At 50.4% G+C, this 22386-nt stretch overlaps 1 protein-coding gene across 5 annotated transcripts in view; it reads left to right on the top strand.

The window, feature by feature from the left end:
• The window catches only part of STARD10 (StAR related lipid transfer domain containing 10), a 113620-nt gene that overhangs the window by 49375 nt on the left and 41859 nt on the right, over positions 1 to 22386 (top strand). The gene's annotated exons all lie outside the window — the stretch shown is intronic.

The following is a 22386-nucleotide window of genomic DNA, read 5'->3' as shown; positions in this document are numbered from 1 at the left end:
GATCCGCTTGGTACAATGTATCAATGCCCATTATTTCTGGAGGATCCGCTTGGTACAATGTATCAATGCCCATTATTTCTAGTGGATCCGCTTGGTACAATGTATCAGTGCCCATTATTTCTAGTGGATCCGCTTGGTACAATGTATCAGTGCCCATTATTTCTAGTGGATCCGCTTGGTACATTGTATCAGTGCCCATTATTTCTAGTGGATCCGCTTGGTACAATGTATCAGTGCCCATTATTTCTGGAGGATTCGCTTGGTACAATGTATCAATGCCCATTATTTCTAGTGGATCCGCTTGGTACAATGTATCAGTGCCCATTATTTCTAGTGGATCCACTTGGTACAATGTATCAATGCCCATTATTTCTAGTGGATCCGCTTGGTACAATGTATCAGTGCCCAGTATTTCTAGTGGATCCACTTGGTACAATGTATCAATGCCCATTATTTCTAGTGGATCCGCTTGGTACAATGTATCAGTGCCCATTATTTCTAGTGGATCCGCTTGGTACAATGTATCAGTGCCCATTATTTCTAGTGGATCCGCTTGGTACAATGTATCAGTGCCCATTATTTCTGGTGGATCCGCTTGGTACAATGTATCAGTGCGGCTGTGAGCTCACTTGTTACATTGTATCAGTTCCCATCTTGGCTATGTATCGGCCAGGTCATATTCCACTTGTCCTAATAGATCCCATGGATCTCGTCTCATCTGTGCCGTTACTATGTGTCTGCGCAGGATAGATGGTGGTGTGTGCAATGTATCTAGAGAGGAGATCTCTTGTGATCCTTGGACAGGAGTAGTTGTAGCCGCCTCCACCTGTTGCCTTTCCTGTCGGGACATTTTGGTTTCAGTAAATTTAGGTCGGCAGTTGTCAGAATGTGATTTTCTGTCCGGTATGTATAAAGTTGGTTTAGGGAACGCCGTGTAATCTGCTGGGACCGGACCCCGTGTGCAGGAGGAGGTGAAGGGTCACACAGTGCTGCCCCAACAGTAAAGAATAAAGAGTATCAGTATCATGTGTGATTGCTCCTGGAGCAGTGTTATCTGTGTGATGTGTGGATGTATCAGTGGGACAGGTGTGTGGTTCTGTACCGGGGCAGACTCTGAGTGATGTGTGTGATTCCTGCCGCGGGGGGCTGTGTGCTGTGCGCTGTGCGCTGTGCGCTGTGTGTGCTGTGCGCTGTGTGCTGTGCGCTGTTCGCTGTGTGTGCTGTGCGCTGTGCGCTGTGTGCTGTGCGCTGTGCGCTGTGCGCTGTGTGCTGTGTGCTGTGCGCTGTGTGTGGCTGCGTCATAGATCAGCAGGATGAGTGGATCAGTAATTAGTAGGACAAGTGTGTACTTTACTTCTGGAGCTGTGATATGTGTGTATCCATGTTATGTGTGACTAGTGAGTAGTTTATTTTTGGGTATTATGTGTGTGTGTAATATATGATGTGTGACGTGTATATATTAGCATGATGTATGACGTGTGTATGGTATATGATGTGTGTGTATATAGCACTGTGATGTGTGTATGTAGCATTGTGTGTGTTGGATGTATATAGCAGTATTATGTGTGTATGATGTGTGGTGTGTATGTAGCAGTATGATGTGTGTATATGACTTATGATGTGAGTATAGTATGATGTATGACGTGTGTATGTAGCAGTATGGTGTGTGTAGCAGTATACTATTGTGTGTATGGTGTGTGACGTATGTATGTAGCAGTATGATGTGTGCGTATATAGCAGTATGGCATGTGTGTGTGGTATAAGATGTGCGTATGTAGCAATATGGTATTTGGTGTGTATTTAGCAGTATGGTATAGGATGTGTGACGTGTATGATGTGTGACAGATGTATGAATCAGTGTGATGTGTGTATGCTATATGATGTGTGTATATGGCAGTGTGACGTGTGTATGTAGCAATATGGTATTTAGTGTGTATGTAGCAGTGTGGTAAAGGATGTGTGACATGTATGTAGCAGTGTCTGTATGTAGCAGTATGATGTGTGACGTGTATGTAGCAGTGTGTGTGTATGTAGCAGTATGGTATATGATGTGTGTGGCCTCTTCTTCTCTGGCCACGCTGTGTGTGGATGAGTGTATGTATGATGTGTGTATATAGCAGTATGATGTGTGATGTGTGTGTGTGCATGTAGCAATGTGTGTATGTAGCAGTATGGTATATGATGTGTGTGGGTGAGTTTATGTATGATGTGTGTATATAGCAGTGTGATGTGTGTATGTAGCAGTATGGTATATGATGTGTGTGGGTGAGTGTATGTATGATGTGTGTGTATATAGCAGTGTGATGTGTGTGTATGTAGCAGTATGGTATATGATGTGTGACTCTTCCTCTCTGGCCGCACTGTGTGTGGGTGAGTGCATGTAGTAGTGTGTGTATGTAGCAGTGTGTATGTAGCAGTATGGTATATGATGTGTGTGGGTGAGTGTATGTATGATGTGTGTGTATATAGCAGTGTGGTGTGTGTGTGTGTGTATGTAGCAGTGTGTGTGTGCATGTAGCAGTGTGTGTATGTAGCAGTGTGTGTGTATGTAGCAGTATGGTATATGATGTGTGTAGGTGAGTGTGTGTATGATGTGTGTATATAGCAGTGTGATGTGATGTGTGTGTATGTAGCAGTATGATGTGTGTGTATGCATGTAGCAGTGTGTGTATGTAGCAGTATGGTATATGATGTGTGTTTATATAGCAGTGTGGTGTGTGTGTGTGCATGTAGCAGTGTGTGTGTATGTAGCAGTGTGTGTGTATGTAGCAGTGTGTGTATGTAGCAGTGTGTGTGTATGTAGCAGTGTGTGTATGTAGCAGTATGGTATATGATGTGTGTGGGTGAGTGTATGTATGATGTGAGTGTGTGGCACGCTCATGGCGCCGGCTGTGTTCCTCACTGTGTGGCTTATGACCTGGCAGCTCTTCTTGGCATGCGTCCTATGTGTGATGTCAGTGTGTCGTGCCCCGTACACTACACCCCCTGCTATGGGGGCTCCGCACACCCGCAGTGTAATGACTCCCCCCATCTGTCCTCCATGATGTGGCAGTGACGTGTGATGACTGTCCCACTCCTCCAGCTCACCGCTCCCTGATCTGGAAGCCGCGGCGCCCCCTGTCAGTCATTAGCTGCACTACAAGCTATGTGCCCTGTAGACGGGCGGCTCTAGAGCCCGGCTGTATGGTGTGTCTGCTCCGCACCTCTTGGCTCTGTGACGTGAAGCTCTGGGGTGATCACGAGTTCAGCTCTGCAGATTTCTCTATTAAATAAAACCATTTAGAGCCGCGGCTGGATGCAGTTTCCTGGAGGCTTCTAAAGATGGCGGTATTAAAGTCGTAGGTTGTATTCACCTGCGCAGCTGTTGGGAGGGGAGATCTGCTACAGGTGTACTGTCCCTTTAAATAGCTGTAACCAGTGACTGCGCTGGTGTGAGCAGTTATGAAGTAGTAATGGCGGCCTAGGAAGGAGTTAAGCCGGGTTCACCTGTCCTCTTAGTCACCACTTTCCGTGTTTGGTGAAAGTGCACTGTACGTGTGTTTCCTGTTTGTTTTGGCCGAGCCGGATAAGGCCAAGACAAACCGGTTCTGTAAGTTCTTAAGGAGAAACTTTCCAATTACGGTACTTGTCCTCCACCCCTGAAACTGCTGCCTGCAGAGCGCTGGACCTGGGGCAAGTGTGGTATTGTATGTTCTAGATCTAAGGAGAGGCCAAATATCCATGCTTGACTCCTAGAGCTTGTCCTAAGGACTGGGCCATATATTGGTGGTGGACTCCTAGAGCTTGGCCTTAGGACTGGACCATATACTGGTGGTGGACTCCTAGAGCTTGGCCTTAGGACTGGACCATATATTGGTGGTGAACTCCTAGAGCTTGGCCTTAGGACTGGACCATATATTGGTGGTGGACTCCTAGAACTTGGCCTTAGGGCTGAACCATATATTGGTGGTGGACTCCTAGAGCTTGGCCTTAGGAATGGACCATATATTGGTGGTGGACTCCTAGAGCTTGGCCTTAGGACTGGACCATATATTGGTGGTGGACTCCTAGAACTTGGCCTTAGGGCTGAACCATATATTGGTGGTGGACTCCTAGAGCTTGGCCTTAGGAATGGACCATATATTGGTGGTGGACTCCTAGAGCTTGGCCTTAGGACTGGACCATATATTGGTGGTGGACTCCTAGAGCTTGGCCTTAGGACTGGACCATATATTGGTGGTGGACTCCTAGAGCTTGGCCTTAGGACTGGACCATATACTGGTGGTGGACTCCTAGAACTTGGCCTTAGGACTGGGCTATGTATTAGGTTGTTTTAGTGTGACCTTGTATTCGTGTTAGACTATTAGAGCTTGGCCTAAACAATTGACAATTAGTAGCGGGTGACTAGAGCTTGGCTTTCGGACTGTTCCATGTGATAGACTGGACTAGTAAAGGTTGGGTTAGGATCTGGACTAGGTATTAGTATTGGGTCTTGGCCAGGTCGGACATGGGCTCTCTGGGTCATCAGAGGTGAAGGATCCTTCAGTTAGCCCAACCAGCAGCCAGTTATTGTCATATGCCTACTCAGACCCCTTTACATTTTTCACACTTTGTTTCATTGCAGCCATTTGGTAAATTCTATAAAGTTCATTTTTTCTCATTAATGTTCACTCCGCACCTCATCTTCACTGAAAAAAAACAGAAATGTAGAAATTTTTGCAAATTTATTAAAAAAGAAAAACTGAAATCTCCCATGGTCATAAGTCTTCAGCCCCTTTGCTCAGTATATGGTAGAAGCACCTTTTGAGCTAGTACAGCCAGGAGTCTTCTTGGGAATGATGTAACAAGTCTTTCCCCCCTGGATTTGGGGATCCTCGGCCATTCTTCCTTGCAGATCCTCTCCAGTTCCGTCAGGTTGGATGGTGAACGTTGGTGGACGCCATTTTCAGGTCTCTCCAGAGATGACCATTGGGTTTAGGTCAGGGCTCTGGCTGGGCCGGTCAGGAATGGTCACAGAGTTGTTCTGAAGCCGCTCCTTTGTTATTTTAGCTGTGTGCTTAGCATCATTGTCTTGTTGGAAGGTGGACCTTCGGCCAAGTCTGAGGTTCAGAGCACTCTGGAAGAGGTTTTCATCCAGGATCTCTGTACTTGGCCGCATTCATGTTTCCTTCAATGACAACCTGTTGTCCTGTCCCTGCAGCTGAAAAACACCCCCATAGCATGATGCTGCCACCACCATGCTTCACTGTGGGGATTGTATTGGGCAGGTGATGAGCAGTGCCTGGTTTTCTCCACACATACCGCTTAGAATTATCACCAGAAAGGTCTATCTTCATCTCATCAGACCAGAGAATCTTATTTCTCACAGTCTGGGAGTCCTTCATGTGTTTTTTTTTTAGCAAACTCTATGCGGCTTTCATGTGTCTTGCACTGAGGAGAGGCTTCCGTTGGGTTACTCTGCCATAAAGGCTCGACTGGTGGAGGCTGCAGTGATAGGTGACTTTGTGGAACTTTCTCCCATCTCCCTCCTGCATCTCTGGAGCTCAGCCACAGTGATCTTGGGGTTCTTCTTTACCTCTCTCACCAAGGCTCTTCTCCCACGATTGCTCAGTTTGGCTGGACGGCCAGGTCTAGGAAGACTTCTGGTGGTCCCAAACTTCCTCCATTTAAGGATTATGGAGGCCACTGTGCTCTTAGGAACCTTGAGTCCTGCAGAAACTCTGCTGTAACCTTGGCCAGATCTGTGCCGTGCCACAATTCTGTCTCTGAGCTCCTTGGCCAGTTCCTTTGGCCTCATGATTCTCCTTTGGTCTGACATGCGCTGTGAGCTGTGAGGTCTTATATAGACAGGTGTGCGCCGCTCCAAATCATGTCCTATCAGTGTAATTACACACAACTGGCCTCCAATGAAGGAGTAGAACCATCTCAAGGAGGATCACAAGGAAATGGACAGAATGTAAGCAAAGGGGCTGAAGACTTATGACCAGGTGATATTTTAGTTTTTTGTTTTAATTAAACTTCTACATTTGTTTTTTTTCAGTGTAGATGAGGTGCAGAGTGAACATTAATGAGAAAAAATGAACTTTATAGAATTTACCAAATGGCTGCAATGAAACAAAGAGTGAAAAATGTAAAGGGGTCTGATACTTTCCGTACCCACTGTAAATGGCTTAATAGGGAATTGGTGTGATTTCTGGTTTGGGGGAGATGTGGGGCTGCCTGGTGGTCTCTGTGGCTGTGACTCCAGCGGGGGGGATGACGCCCAGCTCAGCCCACCAGGACACGGTGGGAGCAGATTGCGGAGTATTTTTGGATCTGGAGAAACCTGAGTGGGAAGATCTGCTGGAAATAACAATCCGTCCTCACTGAGAAGCGTCACACCATGGAGCATGTGGCCAACCGAGACACTACAAGTATCAGCAAGTCTGCACCACTCACACCACATAATCCTACCACGGACAGCACCACAGGAGAGGATTAGATACAGGGCTGAGCAGACAGTATCACACAGGAGAGGATTAGATACATGGCTCAGCAGACAGTATCACACAGGAGAGGATTAGATACATGGCTCAGCAGACAGTATCACACAGGAGAGGATTAGATACACGGCTCAGCAGTCAGTATCACACAGGAGAGGATTAGATACATGGCTCAGCAGTCAGTATCACACAGGAGAGGATTAGATACACGGCTCAGCAGTCAGTATCACACAGGAGAGGATTAGATACACGGCTCAGCAGACAGTATCACACAGGAGAGGATTAGATACACGGCTCATCAGTCAGTATCACACAGGAGAGGATTAGATACACGGCTCAGCAGTCAGTATCACACAGGAGAGGATTAGATACACGGCTCATCAGTCAGTATCACACAGGAGAGGATTAGATACACGGCTCATCAGTCAGTATCACACAGGAGAGGATTAGATACACGGCTCAGCAGTCAGTATCACACAGGAGAGGATTAGATACACGGCTCATCAGTCAGTATCACACAGGAGAGGATTAGATACACAGCTCAGCAGACAGTATCACACAGGAGAGGATTAGATACACGGCTCAGCAGTCAGTATCACACAGGATAGGATTAGATACACGGCTCAGCAGTCAGTATCACACAGGAGAGGATTAGATACACGGCTCAGCAGTCAGTATCACACAGGATGGGATTAGATACACGGCTCAGCAGTCAGTATCACACAGGAGAGGATTAGATACACGGCTCAGCAGACAGTATCACACAGGATGGGATTAGATACACGGCTCAGCAGACAGTATCACACAGGATAGGATTAGATACACGGCTCAGCAGACAGTATCACACAGGATAGGATTAGATACACGGCTCAGCAGTCAGTATCACACAGGAGAGGATTAGATACACGGCTCAGCAGACAGTATCACACAGGAGAGGATTAGATACACGGCTCAGCAGACAGTATCACACAGGATAGGATTAGATACACAGCTCAGCAGACAGTATCACACAGGATAGGATTAGATACACGGCTCAGCAGTCAGTATCACACAGGATAGGATTAGATACACGGCTCAGCAGACAGGATCACACAGGATAGGATTAGATACACGGCTCAGCAGACAGTATCACACAGGATAGGATTAGATACACGGCTCAGCAGTCAGTATCACACAGGATAGGATTAGATACACGGCTCAGCAGACAGGATCACACAGGATAGGATTAGATACACGGCTCAGCAGACAGTATCACACAGGATAGGATTAGATACACGGCTCAGCAGTCAGTATCACACAGGAGAGGATTAGATACACGGCTCAGCAGACAGGATCACACAGGATAGGATTAGATACACGGCTCAGCAGACAGTATCACACAGGATAGGATTAGATACACGGCTCAGCAGTCAGTATCACACAGGATAGGATTAGATACACGGCTCAGCAGTCAGTATCACACAGGATAGGATTAGATACACGGCTCAGCAGTCAGTATCACACAGGATAGGATTAGATACACGGCTCAGCAGTCAGTATCACACAGGATAGGATTAGATACACGGCTCAGCAGACAGTATCACACAGGATAGGATTAGATACACGGCTCAGCAGACAGTATCACACAGGATAGGATTAGATACACGGCTCAGCAGTCAGTATCACACACGATAGGATTAGATACACGGCTCAGCAGTCAGTATCACACAGGATAGGATTAGATACACGGCTCAGCAGTCAGTATCACACAGGATAGGATTAGATACACGGCTCAGCAGTCAGTATCACACAGGATAGGATTAGATACACGGCTCAGCAGACAGTATCACACAGGATAGGATTAGATACACGGCTCAGCAGACAGGATCACACAGGATAGGATTAGATACACGGCTCAGCAGACAGTATCACACAGGATAGGATTAGATACACGGCTCAGCAGACAGTATCACACAGGATAGGATTAGATACACGGCTCAGCAGACAGTATCACACAGGATAGGATTAGATACACAGCTCAGCAGTCAGTATCACACAGGATAGGATTAGATACAGGGCTGAGCAGTCAGTATCACACAGGATAGGATTAGATACACGGCTCAGCAGTCAGTATCACACAGGAGAGGATTAGATACACAGCTCAGCAGTCAGTATCACACAGGATAGGATTAGATACAGGGCTGAGCAGTCAGTATCACACAGGATAGGATTAGATACACGGCTCAGCAGTCAGTATCACACAGGAGAGGATTAGATACACAGCTCAGCAGTCAGTATCACACAGGATAGGATTAGATACACGGCTCAGCAGACAGTATCACACAGGATAGGATTAGATACACGGCTCAGCAGACAGTATCACACAGGATAGGATTAGATACACGGCTCAGCAGACAGTATCACACAGGATAGGATTAGATACACAGCTCAGCAGTCAGTATCACACAGGATAGGATTAGATACAGGGCTGAGCAGTCAGTATCACACAGGATAGGATTAGATACACGGCTCAGCAGTCAGTATCACACAGGAGAGGATTAGATACACGGCTCAGCAGACAGTATCACACAGGATAGGATTAGATACAGGGCTGAGCAGTCAGTATCACACAGGATAGGATTAGATACACGGCTCAGCAGTCAGTATCACACAGGATAGGATTAGATACACAGCTCAGCAGTCAGTATCACACAGGAGAGGATTAGATACACGGCTCAGCAGTCAGTATCACACAGGATAGGATTAGATACACGGCTCAGCAGTCAGTATCACACAGGAGAGGATTAGATACACAGCTCAGCAGTCAGTATCACACAGGATAGGATTAGATACAGGGCTGAGCAGTCAGTATCACACAGGATAGGATTAGATACACGGCTCAGCAGTCAGTATCACACAGGATAGGATTAGATACACAGCTCAGCAGTCAGTATCACACAGGAGAGGATTAGATACACGGCTCAGCAGTCAGTATCACACAGGATAGGATTAGATACACAGCTCAGCAGACAGTATCACACAGGATAGGATTAGATACACGGCTCAGCAGTCAGTATCACACAGGAGAGGATTAGATACACGGCTCAGCAGTCAGTATCACACAGGATAGGATTAGATACACAGCTCAGCAGACAGTATCACACAGGATAGGATTAGATACACGGCTCAGCAGTCAGTATCACACATCACTCGGATACAGTGTCTTCCTTCCTCTTCCTCCCGGTGACTCCTGATGGAGGGGGCTCTTGTGTCCAGATCAGGACATTATATTCTGCCCCATAATCACTCGATGAACCGGTTCCGTCATGTAATGTTTCCTCATCTGTAGAAACAGTAATGGACGTCTCCGAAACTCCCGAACTGACCAATCACTGGGGCGGCAGTTTTAAAAGTTATGCTGTAGCAGAGGGGTTCCCGTCTCCCCCATGACAGCGCGTCACCTGCAGATCCCCCCTCCATGATGTTGCGTCACCCGCAGATCCCCCCTCCATGATGTTGCGTCACCCGCAGATCCCCCCCTCCATGATGTTGCGTCGCCCGTAGATCCCCCCTCCATGATGTTGCGTCGCCCGCAGATCCCCCCTCCATGATGTTGCGTCGCCCGCAGATCCCCCCCTCCATGATGTTGCGTCACCCGCAGATCCCCCCTCCATGATGTTGCGTCGCCCGCAGATCCCCCCCCTCCATGATGTTGCGTCACCCGCAGATCCCCCCTCCATGATGTTGCGTCACCCGCAGATCCCCCCTCCATGATGTTGCGTCACCCGCAGATCCCCCCCCTCCATGATGTTGCGTCGCCCGTAGATCCCCCCTCCATGATGTTGCGTCGCCTGCAGATCCCCCCTCCATGATGTTGCGTCGCCCGCAGATCCCCCCTCCATGATGTTGCGTCGCCCGCAGATCCCCCCCTCCATGATGTTGCGTCACCCGCAGATCCCCCCCTCCATGATGTTGCGTCACCCGCAGATCCCCCCCTCCATGATGTTGCGTCGCCCGTAGATCCCCCCTCCATGATGTTGCGTCACCCGTAGATCCCCCCCTCCATGATGTTGCGTCGCCCGTAGATCCCCCCTCCATGATGTTGCGTCACCCGTAGATCCCCCCTCCATGATGTTGCGTCACCCGTAGATCCCCCCTCCATGATGTTGCGTCACCCGTAGATCCCCCCTCCATGATGTTGCGTCACCCGTAGATCCCCCCTCCATGATGTTGCGTCACCCGTAGATCCCCCCTCCATGATGTTGCGTCACCCGTAGATCCCCCGTAACTGAGAAGCATGGGGTGGGTGGTTATTTTCTGCATTATGATGTCTCCACCAGCAATGAATTATGCAGTACGGCGCATTTCCTCGCACCCCCCATATAGTGCTGCATGCATTATAGATGGCGGCCGCACCACTGCTCGGGGATGCTGTAACCATGATATAGCAGTGTGGGGGGTGCGCTATTTGGGTGTGCAGTGTGGGGGGGGTGCACTGTTTGGGGGATGTGCGCTATTTGGGGGTGTAGTGTGGGGTGTGCGGTATTTGGGGGTGCAGTGTGTGGGGTGCGCTATTTGGGGGTGGGGTGTGTGCAGTATTTGGGGGTGCAGTGTGGGGGGTGGGCACTGTTTGGGGGAGGTGCGCTATTTGGGGGTGCACTATTTGGGGGTGTAGTGTGGGGTGTGTGCGGTATTTGGGGGTGCAGTGTTGGGGGTGCGCTATTTGGGGGTGCAGTGTGTGGGGGGGCGCTATTTGGGGTGCAGTGTGGGGGGGGTGCGCTATTTGGGGGTGTAGTGTGGGGTGTGTGCGGTATTTGGGGGTGCAGTGTGTGGGGGGGCGCTATTTGGGGTGCAGTGTGTGGGGGGTGCGCTATTTGGGGGTGTAGTGTGGGGTGTGTGCGGTATTTGGGGGTGCAGTGTGTGGGGGGGCGCTATTTGGGGTGCAGTGTGTGGGGGGTGCGCTATTTGGGGGTGTAGTGTGGGGTGTGTGCGGTATTTGGGGGTGCAGTGTGTGGGGGGGCGCTATTTGGGGGTGCAGTGTGGGGGGTGCGCTATTTGGGGGTGCAGTGTGGGGGGTGCGCTATTTGGGGGTGCGGTGTGTGCGGTATTTGGGGGTGCAGTGTGGGGGTGTGCACTGTTTGGGGGAGGTGTGCTATTTGGGGGTGCAGTGTTGTTATAACTTTTTCCGTTATCACAGTTAACCCTTTTGTAGGGGTAAGCAGAGGCAAATGCGGGGTTAATTCTCCAGGGCTTGTCCGTATTTGCTCAAGGTTTACAAATACCAAGAATGGCTGGCGCACTACGCTCCATAAATATAAATATAGTAGACAACGGGGGTGGAGAAATAAGTGGCCAATATAACTAAAAAAAGAAAAAGAAAAGGAGCCACTTAAAGAAAGTTCTGCACACCATCCAATATGAATATAAAAAGAACAACTTTATTGGTGAAACAAAATTAAAAACACTTAAAATACAGACAATATCAACACAACTCCCCCCTCCGAACTGTTCAAAAATATGAAGAAGCTGCACAAAACACCACATAAAATAACCATATGGCACCGCAAGAGCACACACTTGTATGAAAGTGGGCACTAAAATCAGCAAAAGTAACGCATAAGCCCAAAATAAGGGCAGGGAAAGAGGGGAAGCACCCCCCCCCTTTTGTTATAACAAACACTGCTGATATGTATAAAAAGGCCCACAGAACAAAGCCATAAGACAATAATGTGCCAATATACCTGCAGCTGGTCGCGGGCAAAGAAATAGAGATCACTGCAAGTGGCAGAACCCAAAGAAAGGCAATAAACGGTCGGTAACCCAGAAAATAACCTGTAGTAGGGAAAGCTGCCAGGCAGCCAAATGAGGAACAGGTTCGTCAGGCGGGAGATCCCGACGCGTATCGCAGTTACAAGGACCGCTTCATCAGGGGAAGTCTTATGGCTTTGTTCTGTGGGCCTTTTTATACATATCAGCAGTGTTTGTTATAACAAAAGGGGGGGGGGGGGTGCTTCCCCTCTTTCCCTGCCCTTATTTTGGGCTTATGCGTTACTTTTGCTGATTTTAGTGCCCACTTTCATACAAGTGTGTGCTCTTGCGGTGCCATATGGTTATTTTATGTGGTGTTTTGTGCAGCTTCTTCATATTTTTGAACAGGTCGGAGGGGGGAGTTGTGTTGATATTGTCTGTATTTTAAGTGTTTTTAATTTTGTTTCACCAATAAAGTTGTTCTTTTTATATTCATATTGGATGGTGTGCAGAACTTTCTTTAAGTGGCTCCTTTTCTTTTTCTTTTTTGAGTTATTTGCTCAAGGTTGTGAGAGGAATGGGAGGCCATTGATGGACGCATGGGGTCATGTGACATCAAGGACGCCAGCGCAATTCTGGAGAAATAGTGCGAGAACCTGGGACCACCAATGTGTGCGGCCCCTCGAGAAGATCGGTGTCTCCAGACAAGTCTGTCATAGCATTTGCTCTTACTCCCCCTGAAATTCTGGAGCTTCTCTTCTTGGCCTTGTACTTTGTGTTGTTCCTCCTGGGATTTATGGATATAAGGCCCCTACAAAGTCCGGCTCGGGGGCCGACATCCCCATGGTGCATCCTGGGGCCCAGGAGGTCCGGTGCCACATCCCCATGGTGCATCCTGGGGCCCAGGAGGTCCGGTGCCACATCCCCATGGTGCATCCTGGGGCCCAGGAGGTCCAGGCCCAACATACCCATGGTGCATCCTGGGGCCCAGGAGGTCCAGGCCCAACATACCCATGGTGCATCCTGGGGCCCAGGAGGTCTGGGGCCAACATCCCCATGGTGCATCCTGGGGCCCAGGAGGTCCAGGCCCAACATACCCATGGTGCATCCTGGGGCCCAGGAGATCTGGGGCCAACATACCCATGGTGCATCCTGGGGCCCAGGAGGTCTGGGGCCAACATACCCATGGTGCATCCTGGGGCCCCGGAGGTCTGGGGCCAACATACCCATGGTGCATCCTGGGGCCTCGGAGGTACAGGGCCAACATACCCATGGTGCATCCTGGGGCCCAGGAGGTCTGGGGCCAACATACCCATGGTGCATCCTGGGGCCCAGGAGGTCTGGGGCCAACATACCCATGGTGCATCCTGGGGCCTCGGAGGTACGGGGCCAACATACCCATGGTGCATCCTGGGGCCTCGGAGGTACGGGGCCAACATACCCATGGTGCATCCTGGGGCCCCGGAGGTCTGGGGCCAACATACCCATGGTGCATCCTGGGGCCTCGGAGGTACAGGGCCAACATACCCATGGTGCATCCTGGGGCCCAGGAGGTCTGGGGCCAACATACCCATGGTGCATCCTGGGGCCCAGGAGGTCTGGGGCCAACATACCCATGGTGCATCCTGGGGCCTCGGAGGTACGGGGCCAACATACCCATGGTGCATCCTGGGGCCCCGGAGGTCTGGGGCCAACATACCCATGGTGCATCCTGGGGCCTCAGAGGTACGGGGCCAACATACCCATGGTGCATCCTGGGGCCTCGGAGGTACGGGGCCAACATACCCATGGTGCATCCTGGGGCCCCGGAGGTACGGGGCCAACATACCCATGGTGCATCCTGGGGCCCAGGAGGTCCGGGGCCGACATACCCATGGTGCATCCTGGGGCCCAGGAGGTCCGGGGCCGACATACCCATGGTGCATCCTGGGGCCCAGGAGGTCCGGGGCCGACATACCCATGGTGCATCCTGGGGCCCAGGAGGTCCGGGGCCGACATACCCATGGTGCATCCTGGGGCCCAGGAGGTCCGGGGCCGACATACCCATGGTGCATCCTGGGGCCCAGGAGGTCCGGGGCCGACATACCCATGGTGCATCCTGGAGCCCAGGAGGTCCGGGGCCGACATACCCATGGTGCATCCTGGGGCCTCGGAGGTACGGGGCCAACATACCCTCCTGCAGCCGCCTGTGACAGACACGAGGGCTGATTGTGGACAGCGCCCTCTGCTGTCTGTGGCGGCCATTACTGGTGACTGCTGCCACTCATGGCTGTCCTGATGTTCCCTAGAAGCCCCCCAGTGTGCAGTCATCGCCCACGCCACGGCCCCCCACTGCCGGCTCCCAGGGCGCTCATCACATGCTGCAATTGGTGTCCTAAATAGATAATGCCGCCCCCGGGGACATCACCCACCATCATTATAAACCCATTAGATCCACACTGCTGTGATGGACGCCCGGTGGGGCATCTCTGGCGGTAGCACCTCTGCAGCGCACGCAGGGTTAAGTGTTTCCATGTGCTCAGCATCCCTGTTGCCTAGTAACATGGAGCTTCTCCATCCCTGCCCAGCAACATCCCATCCACAGGGACAGAGCGAGCCGAGCACGACACCATGTCTGCCGCAACACGGGGGCCGGCGCTGTGCCCACCCTGAACGGGGGCCGAAAACCCCACCTGTACTAATGCAGCTCACATCTGAGGACTTTTTACTGTTGTCTCCAGTGCAGAAACTATTCCTTCCCCCCTCCCCCCCCGACTGATACATTGTATCCAGTGCGGACGCCACAGGCTGATTACATTGTATCCGGTGCAGGTACCACGGGCCGATTACATTGTATCCGCTGCAGGTACCACGGGCCGATTACATTGTATCCGGTGCAGGTACCTTGGGCCGATTACATTGTATCCGGTGCAGGCACCACGGGCCGATTACATTGTATCCAGTGCGGACGCCACAGGCTGATTACATTGTATCCGGTGCAGGTACCACGGGCCGATTACATTGTATCCGGTGCTGACTCCACGGGCCGATTACATTGTATCCGGTGCAGGCACCACGGGCCGATTACATTGTATCCGGTGCAGGTACCACGGGCCGATTACATTGTATCTGGTGCTGACGCCACGGGTCGATTACATTGTATCCGGTGCTGACACCACGGGCCGATTACATTGTATCCGGTGCAGGCACCACGGGCCAATTATATTGTATCCGGTGCTGGCACCACGGGCCGATTCCATTGTATCCGGTGCTGACTCCATTCTTCTTTGGCAAACTGCTCCAGGTCCCTGATATTTGAAGGCTGCCTTCTCCAAACTGCCATTTTTAGATCTCTCCACAGGTGTTCTATGGGATTCAGGTCTGGACTCATTGCTGGCCACCTTAGAAGTCTCCAGTGCTTTCTCTCAAACCATTTTCTAGTGCTTTTTGAAGTGTGTTTTGGGTCATTGTCCTGCTGGAAGACCCATGACCTCTGAGGGAGACCCAGCTTTCTCACACTGGGCCCTACATTATGCTGCAAAATTTGTTGGTAGTCTTCAGACTTCATAATGCCACGCACACGGTCAAGCAGTCCAGTGCCAGAGGCAGCAAAGCAACCCCAAAACATCAGAGAACCTCCGCCATGTTTGACTGTAGGGACCGTGTTCTTTTCTTTGAATGCCTCTTTTTTTCTCCTGTAAACGCTATGTTGATGCCTTTGCCCAAAAAGCTCTACTTTTGTCTCATCTGACCAGAGAACATTCTTCCAAAACGTTTTAGGCTTTTTCAGGTAAGTTTTGGCAAACTCCAGCCTGGCTTTTTTATGTCTCGGGGTAAGAAGTGGGGTTTTCCTGGGTCTCCTACCATACAGTCCCTTTTCATTCAGACGCCGACGGATAGTACGGGTTGACACTGTTGTACCCTCGGACTGCAGGGCAGCTTGAACTTGTTTGGATGTTAGTCGAGGTTCTTTATCCAACATTCGCACAATCTTGCGTTGAAATCTCTTGTCAATTTTTCTTTTCCGTCCACATCTAGGGAGGTTAGCCACAGTGCCATGGGCTTTACACTTCTTGATGACACTGCGCACGGTAGACACAGGAACATTCAGGTCTTTGGAGATGGACTTGTAGCCTTGAGATTGCTCATGCTTCCTCACAATTTGGTTTCTCAAGTCCTCAGACAGTTCTTTGGTCTTCTTTCTTTTCTCCATGCTCAATGTGGTACACACAAGGACACAGGACAGAGGTTGAGTCAACTTTAATCCATGTCAACTGGCTGCAAGTGTGATTTAGTTATTGCCAAAACCTGTTAGGTGCCACAGGTAAGTGACAGGTGCTGTTAATTACACTAATTAGAGAAGCATCACATGATTTTTCGAACAGTGCCAATACTTTTGTCCCCCCCCTTTTTTATGTTTGGTGTGGAATTATATCCAATTTGGCTTTAGGACAATTCTTTTTGTGTTTTTTCATTTAAGATAAATTAAATGAAGATAATAATAACAAAGAATTTGTGTTTGCAATCACTTTCAGGAAGAAACTGAGTATTATCTGACAGAATTGCAGGGGTGTCAATACTTTTGGCCATGACTGTACACTGTATCCGGTGCGGGCGCCACGGGCCGATTACATTGTATCCGGTGCAGGTACCACGGGCCGATTACATTGTATCCGGTGCTGACTCCATGGGCCGATTACATTGTATCCGGTGCTGACTCCACGGGCCGATTACATTGTATCCGGTGCAGGTACCATGGGCCGATTACATTGTATCCAGTGCAGGTACCACGGGCCGATTACATTGTATCCGGTGCAGGCGCCACGGGCCGATTACATTGTATCCGGTGCAGGCACCACGGGCCGATTACATTGTATCTGGTGCTGACGCCACGGGCCGATTACATTGTATCCGGTGCAGGCACCACGGGCCGATTACATTGTATCCGGTGCTGACACCACGGGCCGATTACATTGTATCCAGTGCAGGTACCACGGGCCGATTACATTGTATCCGGTGCAGGCACCACGGGCCGATTACATTGTATCCGGTGCTGACTCCACGGGCCGATTACATTGTATCCGGTGCAGGCACCACGGGCCGATTACATTGTATCCGGTGCTGACTCCACGGGCCGATTACATTGTATCTGGTGCTGACGCCACGGGCCGATTACATTGTATCCGGTGCTGACACCACGGGCCGATTACATTGTATCCAGTGCAGGTACCACGGGCCGATTACATTGTATCCGGTGCTGACACCACGGGCCGATTACATTGTATCCAGTGCAGGTACCACGGGCCGATTACATTGTATCCGGTGCAGGCACCACGGGCCGATTACATTGTATCCGGTGCTGACTCCACGGGCCGATTACATTGTATCCGGTGCTGACACCACGGGCCGATTACATTGTATCCGGTGCTGACTCCACGGGCCGATTACATTGTATCCGGTGCTGACAATACACCCCAGACCAGGAGGTGGGGGCCAATACATTTCTCCAAGGAGCCACATGAAATAATGTGACGGTTGTGGAGCTACAAAATAAAATTCAATGTAGAATCTCTTTCCTGCAATGTGAGGATGTCCCGGGATAAGTGATAGATGTTCTGTACAGCGTTCTGGATGCAGCACGTGTCCGCTGCCGGCTACTGAACGCGGGCGACTCCTCTGTGACCACTGAACCGTGCGGATTGACCGCACACTGTACAGGTGACATTTATCTGACAGAGACTCGCTGCAGTATGGAGAGACGCGCCACATGTCCGTCTCCGTGGGTGAGCTGCAGGCGTCTGGGCACGCATGGAGGGAATGGGATTTCTTGCTGTAACGTCTGGACGCTGCACAAGTACAGTGTCCGGCCCGCAGCGTTTATACCCTAAGTGGGAAAAAGGGGAAAATATTCCCTAAAACTGTCACCTACCTAACACTTCAGAGCAGGATGTGACTCCAGTCGGCAGCGTCCTTCATCATGATTTCCTGCTGAACCTTTTACCAGGAGAAACGTGGTCACAATCCGCGTGTGTACCAGACGTGTGTGTGGAGTGAAGGAGCCGTGATTTTTGGAGCGTTCTAGTCACCCGTATTCTTTTGTAGGAGCTTCTGCGGCTTCTAGAAGGTCCTAACTGTCTAATCACAATGCCTGAGCCCGACTCCCAGTATCGCCCACATGGTTGTTGTGAAAGGTAATTCAGTACCACAATGGACATAGAGGTCAGAACACATACAGTGACCTGACAATAACCCAAAAACATAGAACGAGCTCTGAGACGTGGGAACTCTGCAGACCGCAATCCCTAATCCTCTCCAACCACACTAGAGGCAGCCGTGGATTGCGCCTAACGCTGCCTATGCAACTCGGCACGGCCTGAGAAACTAGCTAGCCTGAAGATGGAAAATAAGCCTACCTTGCCTCAGAGAAATACCCCAAAGGAAAAGGCAGCACCCACATATAATGACTGTGAGTTAAGATGAAAAGACAAACGTAGAGATGAAATAGATTTAGCAAAGTGAGGCCCGACTTTCTGAACAGAGCGAGGATAGGAAAGGTAACTTTGCGGTCAACACAAAACCCTACAAAAACCACGCAAAGGGGGCAAAAAGACCCTCCGTACCGAACTAACGGCACGGAGGTACACCCTCTGCGTCCCAGAGCTTCCAGCAAGCAGGAAAAAACAAATAGACAAGCTGGACAGAAAAAACAGCAAACAAAATAGCAAAGCGGAACTTAGCTATGCAGAGCAGCAGGCCACAGGAACGATCCAGGAGGAAACAGGTCCAAAACTAGAACATTGACTGGAGGCCAGGATCAAAGCACTAGGTGGAGTTAAATAGAGCAGCACCTAACGACTTCACCACATCACCTGAGGAAGGAAACTCAGAAGCCGCAGTACCACTTTCCTCCACCAACGGAAGCTCACAGAGAGAATCAGCCGAAGTACCACTTGTGACCACAGGAGGGAGCTCTGCCACAGAATTCACAACACATGGTGCTGGATCACACTGGAATTTCTCTACCATCCTCTGGTTACTGTAGTGTTCTCATCCATCACCTTAGTATGGTTTATTGTGTGGACTCTACCTGGGGCAGCTGCCGACGTGGAGCCGCCAACAGCGTCTTGATTCGTGCGCCCACCTCCACGTTTTTGGTTTCTGTACACCCGCCTGTCTCGGTGTCATCTTATTTTGCTGTCACATTGTGTGGTGTTGATATTTACCGTATATACTCGAGTATAAGCCGACCCGAGTATAAGCCGACCCCCCCTAATTTTGCCACAAAAAACTGGGAAAACCTATTGACTCGAGTATAAGCCTAGGGTGGAAATGCAGCATTTACCGGTGAATTTCAAAAATAAAAATAGATTATTATTTCCCCATAGCTGTGCCATATAGTGCTCTGCACCGTTCATTATTTCCCCATAGCTGTGCCATATAGTGCTCTGCACCGTTCATATTTCCCCATATCTGTGCCCTGTATGCTCTGCACCGTTCATATTGCCCCCATATCTGTGCCCCATATAGTGCTCTGCACCGTTCATACTGCCCCCATATCTGTGCCCCATATATGCTCTGCACCGTTCATACTGCCCCCATATCTGTGCCCCATATATGCTCTGCACCGTTCATACTGCCCACATATCTGTGCCCCATATAGTGCTGTGCACCGTTCATACTGCCCCCATATCTGTGCCCCATATAGTGCTCTGCACCGTTCATATTGCCCCATATCTGTGCCCCATATAGTGCTCTGCACCATTCATACTGTCCCCATAGCTGTGCCCCATATAGTGCTCTGCACCGTTCATACTGTCCCCATAGCTGTGCCCCATATATGCGCTGCACTGTTCATACTGCCCCCATATCTGTGCCCCATATAGTGCTCTGCACCGTTCATACTGTCCCATATCTGTGCCCCATATATGCTCTGCACCGTTCATACTGTCCCATCTCTGTGCCCCATATAGTGCTGTGCACTGTTCATACTGCCCCCATATCTGTGCCCCATATATGCTCTGCACCGTTCATACTGCCCCCATATCTGTGCCCCATATAGTGCTGTGCACCGTTCATATTGCCCCATATCTGTGCCCCATATAGTGCTCTGCACCGTTCATACTGCCCCCATATCTATGCCCCATATATGCTCTGCACCGTTCATACTGCCCCCATATCTGTGCCCCATATATGCTCTGCACCGTTCATACTGCCCCCATATCTGTGCCCCATATAGTGCTGTGCACCGTTCATACTGCCCCCATATCTGTGCCCCATATAGTGCTCTGCACCGTTCATATTGCCCCATATCTGTGCCCCATATAGTGCTCTGCACCGTTCATACTGCCCCCATATCTGTGCCCCATATATGCTCTGCACCGTTCATACTGCCCCCATATCTGTGCCCCATATAGTGCTGTGCACCGTTCATACTGCCCCCATATCTGTGCCCCATATAGTGCTCTGCACCGTTCATATTGCCCCATATCTGTGCCCCATATAGTGCTTTGCACCGTTCATACTGTCCCCATAGCTGTGCCCCATATATGCGCTGCACTGTTCATACTGCCCCCATATCTGTGCACCATATATGCGCTGCACTGTTCATACTGCCCCCATATCTGTGCCCCATATAGTGCTCTGCACCGTTCATACTGCCCCCATATCTGTGCCCCATATATGCGCTGCACTGTTCATACTGCCCCCATATCTGTGCCCCATATAGTGCTCTGCACCGTTCATACTGCCCCCATATCTGTGCCCCATATAGTGCTGTGCACCGTTCATACTGCCCCCATATCTGTGCCCCATATAGTGCTCTGCACCGTTCATATTGCCCCATATCTGTGCCCCATATAGTGCTCTGCACCGTTCATACTGTCCCATCTCTGTGCCCCATATAGTGCTCTGCACCGTTCATACTGTCCCATCTCTGTGCCCCATATAGTGCTGTGCACCGTTCATACTGCCCCCATATCTGTGCCCCATATATGCTCTGCACCGTTCATACTGTCCCATCTCTGTGCCCCATATAGTGCTGTGCACCGTTCATACTGCCCCCATATCTGTGCCCCATATTGTGCTGTGCACCGTTCATACTGCCCCCATATCTGTGCCCCATATATGCTCTGCACCGTTCATACTGCCCCCATATCTGTGCCCCATATAGTGCTGTGCACCGTTCATACTGCCCCCATAGCTGTGCCCCATATATGCTCTGCACTGTTCATACTGCCCCCATATCTGTGCCCCATATAGTGCTCTGCACCGTTCATACTGCCCCCATATCTGTGCCCCATATATGATTTGCACCGTTCATACTGCCCCCATATCTGTGCCCCATATATGCTCTGCACCGTTCATACTGCCCCCATATCTGTGCCCCATATAGTGCTGTGCACCGTTCATACTGCCCCCATATCTGTACCCCATATATGCTCTGCACCGTTCATACTGCCCCATATCAGTGCCCCATATAGTGCTCTGCACCGTTCATACTGCCCCCATATCTGTGCCCCATATATGCTCTGCACCGTTCATACTGCCCCCATATCTGTGCCCCATATATGCTCTGCACCGTTCATACTGCCCCCATTTCTGTGCCCCATATATGCTCTGCACCGTTCATACTGCCCCCATATCTGTGCCCCATATATGCTCTGCACCGTTCATACTGCCCCATATCTGTGCCCCATATAGTGCTCTGCACCGTTCATACTGCCCCCATATCTGTGCCCCATATATGCTCTGCACCGTTCATACTGCCCCCATATCTGTGCCCCATATATGCTCTGCACCGTTCATACTGCCCCCATATCTGTGCCCCATATATGCTCTGCACCGTTCATACTGCCCCCATATCTGTGCCCCATATATGCTCTGCACCGTTCATACTGCCCCATATCTGTGCCCCATATAGTGCTCTGCACCGTTCATACTGCCCCCATATCTGTGCCCCATATAGTGCTGTGCACCGTTCATACTGCCCCCATATCTGTGCCCCATATATGCTCTGCACCGTTCATACTGCCCCCATATCTGTGCCCCATATAGTGCTCTGCACCGTTCATACTGCCCCATATCTGTGCCCCATATATGATCTGCACCGTTCATACTGCCCCCATATCTGTGCCCCATATATGCTCTGCACCGTTCATACTGCCCCATATCTGTGCCCCATATATGCTCTGCACCGTTCATACTGCCCCATATCTGTGCC

This window comes from Ranitomeya imitator, chromosome 3 (genome assembly GCF_032444005.1).
Source record: "Ranitomeya imitator isolate aRanImi1 chromosome 3, aRanImi1.pri, whole genome shotgun sequence".
In the NCBI taxonomy this organism is placed as follows: Eukaryota; Metazoa; Chordata; class Amphibia; order Anura; family Dendrobatidae; genus Ranitomeya; species Ranitomeya imitator.
The sequence above is the reverse complement of the archived record's forward strand: the minus strand, read 5'-3'. Positions and strand labels throughout refer to the sequence as shown.